The following is a 9,863-nucleotide window of genomic DNA, read 5'->3' as shown; positions in this document are numbered from 1 at the left end:
ACAGCCAGTCATCTTCAGAAATGTGCACTGGATGACTCACTCCTTCCTGGTTGCCTGCTGCTCTTAGAATAAAAGCTGAAATCCTCAAGAAGTCTTCAAGGCTCTGCTGGACCTGCCCCCCAGCTACTCTTCCCCTGGTCACTCTGGTCTTCAGTGCCCCCCTCCCCACCACCTGTGCCGCTCACCATGCCCACTGCTCTCCCCAGCCCATCTCCTGTCATCCTTCCTAACGTGAACATGACTTGCTCAGGAAAGCCTTCCCTCCCCTCCCCTCCCCACCCAGTCAGCCAGGTCCCATAGCTCTGTGTTCTCTCCCTGGGCAGTCAGCCACTCTCATGGTTGCGTATGAAGACAACGAAATGCTGCGGTGGCTGTGTCCCATCATTGGCACTTTAGGCGGTGGAGGGCGGGGACCACATCTGTCTCGACCAACACTAGATTCTCTGAGCCTTGTACAATAGCTGGCAAGCGAAGGTGTCCAAGAAAGAGTTGTTCAAACAATGATGCTTATTTTGCGTGTGCCCTTTGCCCCAGCAATTTCATTTCTAGGAATTTACCTTACGGATACACTGGTGTATTTATGGAGTGAGTATGTACAAAGTAATAGCCAGTACTATCGTAATAGCCAGAACCTGTAAGTTACCTTGTATGTGGTCAGTGGTGACTAATTCAGTAAATTACAATACAGCTACCCCGCGAAGAAGTACCACCAGCTCTTTACATAGAGGAAGAAACCTCTCTGTGCGCCGGAGTGGAAAGATCTCCAAGATGCACGGTTAAGTTAGGAAGAAAAGGGACAGAACCCTATGTTTTACATAGTACACTCAGTGAAGAAAGAAGAAATGGTTCCCGTACACAGTGTTTGTCTATACATAACATCTCTGGAAGGACACAAGAGACCATTAACACAGGAGATGAGGCAGCTAGGAATACACTGCGAAAAACTTGTTACTGAATGCCCTTTCATACTATCTGAATTTTTCATGGTGCAAATGTTTTACCTGTTAAAAATGCTTTCGAAGGGCACCTGGTGGCTCAGTTGGTTAACGTCTGCCTTCGGCTCAGGTCATGAGCCCAGGGTCCTGGGATCGAGCCCCGCATTGGGCTCCCTGCTCAGCAGGAAGCCTGCTTCTCCCTCTCTGTCTCCCCTCCCTTCCCTGCTTGTGCTCTCTCTTGTATTTAACAAGCAGATGCTGACTGGTCAGAACAGTTGCAGGTGATAATTGGGACGGGGTGTGGGGGGGATGACCACTGGCCCCAGATGAAAGGCCACACGGAGGAAGCTGGCAGAATATTAGTTGTGCCTGTATGTTATACACTGTTTTAAATATACAAAATACTGCATAATAGAAAGGCAGGGGATGGGAGATTTTTTTTTTTAAAGATTTTATTTATTTATTTGACAGACAGAGATCACAAGTAGGGAGAGAGGCAGGCCGAGAGAGAGGGGGAAGCAGGCTCCCCACTGAGCAGAGAGCCCGATACGGGGCTCGATCCCAGGACCCTGAGATCACGACCTGAGCCGAAGGGAGAGGCCTTAACCCACTGAGCCGCCCAGGCGCCCCAGGATGGGAGATTTTAAAGGACCCCACCACAGGAACTCCGAAATCCTGGGTGAGCCAGCGCAGGAGAGGGAAAAATCCTGCCGAGTGCGGTTGTTCAGTGCCTTGGCCGTACCACGTCGCCTGCTACATGAATGTGAGAAACGCAGGAGATTCTGGAATTAGGAATTTTTGCCTTTCTCTGAGCAAGTGAAGGCGGCGTGGGGAAAAACCGAAGGCGAGAAGACCTTGAAGGCAAGGTCATCTGGGAGGATTCTGGACACCCCTTTGGGAGACAGACTGCCCCCCCACCCCTGTCACTCCCAGCAGACTGTGGGCATGACAAAGTGCATGCCAAGTGATACCTTTTCTCAGGCGAATGTCACCAACGGAAGGTAAGAGCCAGAGCTAGAACGATTTGAGTTTTCTCAACTTGGACAGCTGTGTTAAAAATGTCCCTCTTTTTATAATTAGAATCTGAAAGATTTGAGCAAATTTAGACCCCACGACTCTCCTCACTATGAAACTCTCTGGCTGCAGGCAACTTCCTGGGACATGCCTGCTCATGCACATTCATCTCATTTTGGTGGCGTTTCTACAGACAGGTGCTCAGTAGATCTTGGGGACTTGACACCTGGTGACGTTCTCTATCCTCACGTCTGGGTTTTGGAAAGTACCAGCAGCAGAGAGTTCTAGTCTGAACGTCTGACGACTGAGCTACCTGCGTGTGCTGTAAACTGTCCGGACCCCACGAGTTGAGGTGAGCTCAGTCACTACCCGGATTTGACCTTGGTGCTAGGTCTCAGGGGGACGGATACTGGAAAACGTGACCCTCTTCGGCAGCTCTGCATGTCACAGTGAGGATTCTGGCTTCCAGAACATGAATCCCCACCCATCCTGGCAAATGCAATGTTTCTGATCTTAAGCTGGGTGTTTTAAGTGGGGCTGGATTCCTTCTGTCTTCCACAAGTGAGCCACTCTTGTCTGATTTTCTCAAATAGTCCCTGTGAGTGCTTTCCAGCAAGCTGAGCCGTCTTTAGGTTGGGCAGGATCTGGGGTCCGCTTTGACTGGCCATGGGCCCCCAAATGGCAGCTTTTTCCTTCCTTCTTACCAGCTCCCTGTGGGTTGGCCTGTCTCTGCCTAGAAACCCTGGCTTTTGGGACTAGGGCCCTGACCACCCAGGTCTTGCCCTCTTTCCTCCAGAGGGCAGTCCTGTATTGTCACACGGCCCAGCCGCTGGCTTAGGTTTGGATGTCAAGGAACAGCTACTGGAATTGGCCAGGACACATACTCACCCCCTGGACTCCTAATGCAACGTCCCCTTGGCCGGGTGGGCCTCCTCAGACACTAGATCAGAGGGATCCCCCTGCAAATTCAGAATGTGGTCAGAACAATCTCCTGGAAGGGCCTGGCAGCCTACAGATAGAACATCCCACCAGCGGGTCAGCGGTCAGACTCTCCCCTCCTCCTTCAGGAAGGCCTCCCTGTGGGCTCTCCTGGCAGAAGTCCCAGCATGTCTCCCACCCGGGCCCACTGAGATATGACAGCCCCATGGGTGAGGAAAGCCCAGGCCTTCCTTTCTTCTTCCTGGTCTCAAGAAAGGGAAATGGATTGTTTGATTTTTGTTCTTAATCCAATCACTGACTTTTCTTTTCAAATCGCATTGGCATAGAATCTTACATTTTGCACAATACAGTATACCACTGTGCTGTTCTAATAGTCAGTGTTCTCTCCTCCCTCATGTGGCCTCGAGAGCGGACGCGAACATTTCCTCTTCAGTGAGGTCATAAGATAATCTTCATTCTCACTTACCAGTTTTCTGAAAGCATTATTTTCTTACTATTTCTAGAAACAAAGTCAGTAGAAGACAGAAGAAATCTATCTGCTGAGACTTACGCCCTTCACCATCCCGGCCTCTCTCTCTCCCATCTGCTTGGTCTTTGGGTTGTGTCCTGTTTGCCCGAATCCCTTCCAAAACATTTTTATTCACCAGGTAGTGCTCAAGCTCCATTTTAATTTTAAATAATGTTCTGAATCTATTTATCTTCTCTCTCTCTCACCTCCCCCCGCTCCAGTCTCTGCTGTTTTCTGTGTTGTTTCCGGATTTGGGATTTTCATCAGCAAATTCTTCTACCTCTCCTAGGTCTTGAAAATACTCTCCTCTATTTAGAATGGTGGTTTTCAACTTTCAGCGTTTGTGGCACACTTTGAGTTAAAACACTTGTGACCTGTCACTCAGGAGGATTTACGTGGCGACTGTGTCAGCCAGAGTTATAAAGAATCATGGCTACCATAGAAGGCAGCCGTGCTAATGTGTGACTCATGAGGCCGTCCTTTGGAGCTGGTGGCTGTGTGTGGGGGACAGTCTGCTGAGTACATGAGAACTCAGGGTTCTTACACGTTTCAGTGATTCTGCAGCCTTCTCTGTGGTAGCGTGACTTACTCCCCCGGCTCAGATTGACAGCACATAGTACCCCTCTCAGCCCAACCCTCCCACCCCAGCCAAACGCTGTGTCCTTGCGGGTGTATTCACGTCAGTGACGGTGAAGGTGACACAGCAAACAGGAAAGGGTTCACAGGAGGCATGCTATCTGCACAGTTGGGAACCACTGTTCGAGAAGGAAAAGCAAGCTGGGACAGATACTCAGTAAACAGTGACAGGCTTAAAGCTGCTGCAGATTCTCCTCCGAAGCCCATTTCTGCTGTTAAGTCTCAGGGCAAAGGTCTAAAGTCACTATCAACGCTTCCCTTCTTCTTGATAATCTGTAGGAATCAGTTGTCATCAATGAGAAAGACGAATTCAGTCCAGGTTTCTCGCCATTGGAGGAAGAAGTTGTGACTATGGAACGGGGAAAGGATGGCTAGAATGTACCCTGTGGTGTCAGAAGAGAACTGGGTTGGAGATATCCGTATGTAATCATCTGTGTGTGTTCGTGTGTGTGTACATATGTCTGTACGTGGCAATGTGTCATGCAAGTGTGTGTGTGTGTCTGTGTGTGAGTGTGTGCATGCTCTAGCTCCTCCGTCCTCTAACGATACCTAGAAGCAATGACACATTAACAGTGAGCATGCTTGGTGCCCAGATCTTGGTCTTCACTGAAAGAAACCATGACTACTTGGAAAAAAGGCTGATTCCAGGGCTGGGATGGGGAAAACATTTTTTACTCTTTTATTCTTAAAATAATTTTTAATAATTTTACTATTTATCTTTTAAAATTTCTTTTTTAAAAAGGATTTTATTTATTTATTAGAGAGAGAGAGAGATTGAGAGAGAAAGCATGAGGGGGGCAGGGTCAGAGGGAGAAGCAGACTCCCTGCCGAGCAGGGAGCCCAATAAGGGACTTGATCCCAGGACTCCAGGATCATGACCTGAGCCAAAGGCAGTTAGTTGCCCAACCAACTAAGCCACCCAGGTGCCCAATATTTTTTTTAATTTCTTTCTTTATTTTTAAAGATAGTATTTACTGAGAGAGAGACCGCACACGGGGAGGAGCAGAAGGAGATGGAGAGAGAGAATCTTAAGCAGGTCTCACGCCCAGCATAGAGCCTGACCTAGGGCTCAATCTCATGGCCCTGAGATCATGACCTGAGCTTAAATCAAGAGTCAGACGCTTAACTGATTGAGCCACCCAGGGGCCCCGCATTTTGATCTTTTAAAAGATCAAAAGATGAGCCTGAATATCTTGTTGTACCAGAAAGTAAGGAAATAGTCAAAGGAAGAAGGCAACATCATCAAAAAGATATAGTGGGATGTCTGAACTGGCTCTCACTGGCCACATCTGGGACCATTTGAGTATCAAAGCAAATAAAGAGACTAACAGATTATGGAACAAAATAAAACAAAATTCCATAAGTCTATACTAATATAAGTAAATGAATAAATAAGTAAGCAGGGGAGAAGAGAAAGCCCTCCTTACAGCTAGCTTTACAGTATAAAGCTAACTAATATAGAAGGAATGACGGAGTAAGAGAAGAAACAATGGAAGCTAGAATGAGCGGATTGAAGTTGATAAGGGACAGATGTTTATACAGGTGGCACACTGCACTAGGTCAGTTTAGCTAAGCTGGACACACATTCCCTGAATCCCCTTCCCTGCATGGTGCCCAGTTAACCTCTGGTACAACCAGTGATCTTGGGACAAGTTAATCTCACCTGCCTCCTTATATGATTCACTGAGGAGGACACAACATCACACCTGTGGTATTTCTCCCCCAGATCCAAAATCTGAATCTAATCATGAGGAAACACTAGATGAACCTAAATTGAGGGACATTCTGAAAAACAGCCTGTATTTGAGATCAAGAAAGGTAAGGCAGGGCGCTTGGGTGGCTGTATCAGTTGTGTCCGGCTCTTTTTTTTTTTTTCTTTTTTTTAGATTTTACTGATTTATGAGAGAGGGAGAGGGAAAGAGGAGAGAAGGTCAAGAAGGTCGGGGGAGGAACAGAGGGAGAGGGACAAGCCGACTCCTCACTGAGCATAGAGCTGGACCTGGGGCTCAATCTCAGGACCTGAGATCATGACCTGAGCTGGAACCTAGAGTCAAACGCTTAACTGACGGAGCCACCCAGATACCCCAAGAGTCTGACTCTTGATTTTAGCTGGGTCACGATCTCAGGGTTGCAGGACTAAGCCCCATGTCAGGCTCCATGCTGGGTGTGGAGCCTGCTTGGGATTTTCTCTCTCCCTGTCCCTCTGCCCCTCCCCTCCCCAGCTCACGGGTGTGCAGGCTCACTCTCTCAAGAAAGAAAGAAAGAAAGAGAAAAAGAAAAAAGAAAGATAAAGAAAGGCAGAGGCAATATTCCAGACTGAGAGAGACTAAAGAGACATGACATGGCAATGAAATGCCCCATGTGGCCCTGCATTAGATCCAGAATTAGGGAGAAAATGGTGAGCAAGGGCATTTTGGGGACAACGGACAATATCTGACTATGACCTGAGCGTTAGATAATAATATTGTGTCAAAATTAAATTTTCTGAATTTTGATAATTGTTCTGTGATTACGTGATTGTGATGTGTTTTAGGAAGTTATGCTAGAGAATGTATTCTTAGGAAATATATACTGTGGGTTTAGGCATAAAGGGGCATAATGTTTCCAACTTACCTTCAAATGCTGTAGAAGAAAAGGCACATGTGTAGTAAGTATCTGTGGTTAGAGATGGGGATGTTAAAGCACTAGGGCAATGTGTAAACAGGCAGTGAATTGAGTCAAGGGTATTCAGAGCTCTCTTCCGTTTTTGTGGTTTTACTCTAAGTTTGAGGTTGCATCAGAATAAATAAGTTACAAAATAAGCAAAGTAAGTAACTAAACAAAAACCACTTGGTGAATGGTGCTTCGGTCCTTTGAGGACTGCTCTTTTAAAAAATATATTTTATCTATTTATTTGACCGAGAGAAAGAGAAAGAGAGTAAGAGGGACAGGGAGAGGCACAAGCAGGGGGAGCTGCAGGCAGAGGGAGAGGGAGAAGCAGGCTCCCCGCTGAGCTGAGCTGAGCTGAAGGCAGACGCCTGACCGACTGGGCCACCCGGGGTTCCGAGGATTGCTCTTGTAGGAAACTTTAAGAGCCTTGGACAACTCAAGCCAAGATTACAGTTTAGTCAGGAAAACGTTCTTGAATTATTTCCCTGCTTGTGATTTCCAAAGGGCTGACTTTCCCTCTTGCCTTGTCCCCTAGTCACACTGTTTCGTGTTCCTTCTTCCATTTCCAGGATCTAAAGTAATGTTTGCGCTCTCGCCACATTCGGTATTCTGACTGCGGCTTTGGTTTGGTGTGTGAGTTCCTCATGGCCGTGTTTGAGTCCTTGCTCTGCTACGTCCACTCTGCTCCTTACTGCCTTCATCTTTGTCTTGGCCCTCTCTGTCAGCGATTCCCAAATGTGAACGCACAGTAGAACCACCTGGAGGGTTTGTTAAAACCCAGAGGGCTGGAACCCTCTCCCAGAGCTCCTGAGTCAACAGGTCTGGGGCTGGGCCCGAGAATCTGCATTTCTAACCAGTTCCAGGTGCTGGTGAAGCTGCGGGAAGCGTGCCCCATGCCCCATATAGAACCATGCTGGCTGGCATTCACAGGTGCGTAGTCTCCCTGCATCACATCAAGTTACTTTCTAGTGTGGATTTAAAGCTTCTCTTGAACTTAAGAATCACTGCTTGTTCATACCTTTTGTTGGTATCCATACCATCAATGAAGATTTCTTCTACAGGTTGCTCCTGATGTGCTCTCCTGAATATCTAGTCTAATAGTTTTTAATTGGACCCAATCCCCTCACCTCCATCTAAAAAAAGTACCCACCCACCGTGCACATGCGTGTACAGACATGTGTTTAGTTTGGTAGTACCATGGGTTTGGCTCCATGCGGCCAAAAATCTTAAATTTGTGTCTTTGATGCTTTGCTCTATGTTAACATAGATGGGAAAATACTTAGAGCTGGAGGGTGGGGTGGAACAGGGAGGAATGATCATAAAACACTCCACAGGAGACCGGAGCACATAATAAAAATACTAGACTCTGCTCTATGATAAAACGTTCCTTCCTCCTGAGGAAGTCTGGATCGACCATAGACCTTTGGACCTCTCGGGTAATATTACATCATTGGTAACCGGACAGTCTCCATTCAGCCAGAAATCAGTGATACCAGAGGACACGAGAGACAAGAAGTCCCCAGAGGGGAAGGCTAGGCAAAGACTGGATTTAGCTGGTAGGAGTGTGTTTAACTGGTTTATCCTTACCTACCCCTTTCCTTCCTTATGCCAAGTTTGCTCTTCGATGCTGACAGCATTATTGTCTTGGGTCTAAAGGAACTTGTGAAATCACAGAGTCAAGCTCTCAGCTTTGGCCCCTACCATGGGTTATTCTGAAACTTTGGAAGGGAGGGACAATCTAAGAACCCTTACTTCACCCCAAACACCACACATACAGTTACTTCCAAAACAAGTCCATTTTGGGGAGGATTGCAAAGACATCTGGCATGAAACTATATTTGTCTTTTTGTGCCTGATTATTTCACTTCAGAATATTGTCCTTCGCACAATTCATATATGCCACAGATATTACATAATTTCCTCTTTTAAAGGCTGAATAATATTCCATTGTTATGTATATCATATTTCGGTTATCCATCATTTGTTAGTGGGTACTTGGATTGATAACATGTTTTAGCTGTTGTGAATAAGGCTGCTGTTAGCATGGATGTACAAATACCTCCCTGAGACCCTACTTTTAAATTGTTTGGGTGTATACCCATGGTGGAATTGCTGGATCATAGGGTAATTCTGTTTTTAACTTTTTGAGGAACTTTCATACTGTTTTCCACAGTGGCTGCACCAGGTTGCACTCCCACCAACGGTGCACAAAGGCTCCTTTTCTCTACATCCTCTTGTTTTGGTTGTTGACAGTTGTCTTAATGGGTCTGAGATGTATCTCATTGCAGTTTTGACCTGCATCCCCCTAGTGATTAGAATCTTTTCACATACCTACCTCCATTCTTATATCTTTGGGGATATAAGAAGCTCTTTGCCCATTTTTGAATTGGGGTGTTTGGTTTTTCCTGTTGAGTGTTAGAGGTTTTCCCTACATTCTGGATGTTAATCCTTTATCAGATATATGACTTATCATATATCTTATATGATCCTTAATCTTTTATCAGATATATGACTTGCCGATGTTTTCTCCCATTCTGTGGCTTGATTTTACTCTCTGAATAGGGTCTTTTGGTGCACGAAATTTTAAAATTTTCATGAAGTCCAATTTGTCTGCTTTTTTCCTGTTTCCTGTGCCTTTGGTGTCATATCCAGCTAATCATTGCAAATCCAATGTCATGAAGCTTTAGTCCTATGTTTTCTTCTAAGAGTTTTATTTTTTTTAGGTCTTATATTTCCATCATTTATTGATTTTTGTTAATTCTTTTAATATGGTATTATGTAAGGTACCAACCTCATTATTTTTTTTTTAAGATTTTATCTATTTATTTGACAGGGATCACAAATAGGCAGAGAGGCAGGCAGAGAGAGAGAGGGGGAAGCAGGCTCCCCATGGAGCAGAGAGCCTGATGCGGGGCTCGATCCCAGCTCCCTGGGATCATGACCTGAGCCAAAGGCAGAGGCTTAACCCACTGAGCCACCCAGGCGCCCCACCAACCTCATTATTTTGCATGTGGATGTCCAGCTTCCCTGCACTGTTTGTTCAAAAGACTGTCCTTTCCCGATTGAATGGTCTTGACACCCTTGTCAAAAATCATTTTGTCATACACGTGGTGGTTTATTTTGGGGCTTTCTATTCTATTTCATTCATTTGTATGTCTTTCTTTTTTTTTTTTTTTTTTTTT

The sequence above is a fragment of the Lontra canadensis genome, unplaced genomic scaffold (assembly GCF_010015895.1).
Source record: "Lontra canadensis isolate GAN:19392208 unplaced genomic scaffold, GSC_riverotter_1.0 scaffold76, whole genome shotgun sequence".
Lineage (NCBI taxonomy): Eukaryota > Metazoa > Chordata > Mammalia > Carnivora > Mustelidae > Lontra > Lontra canadensis.
This window is presented reverse-complemented; position numbering follows the sequence as displayed.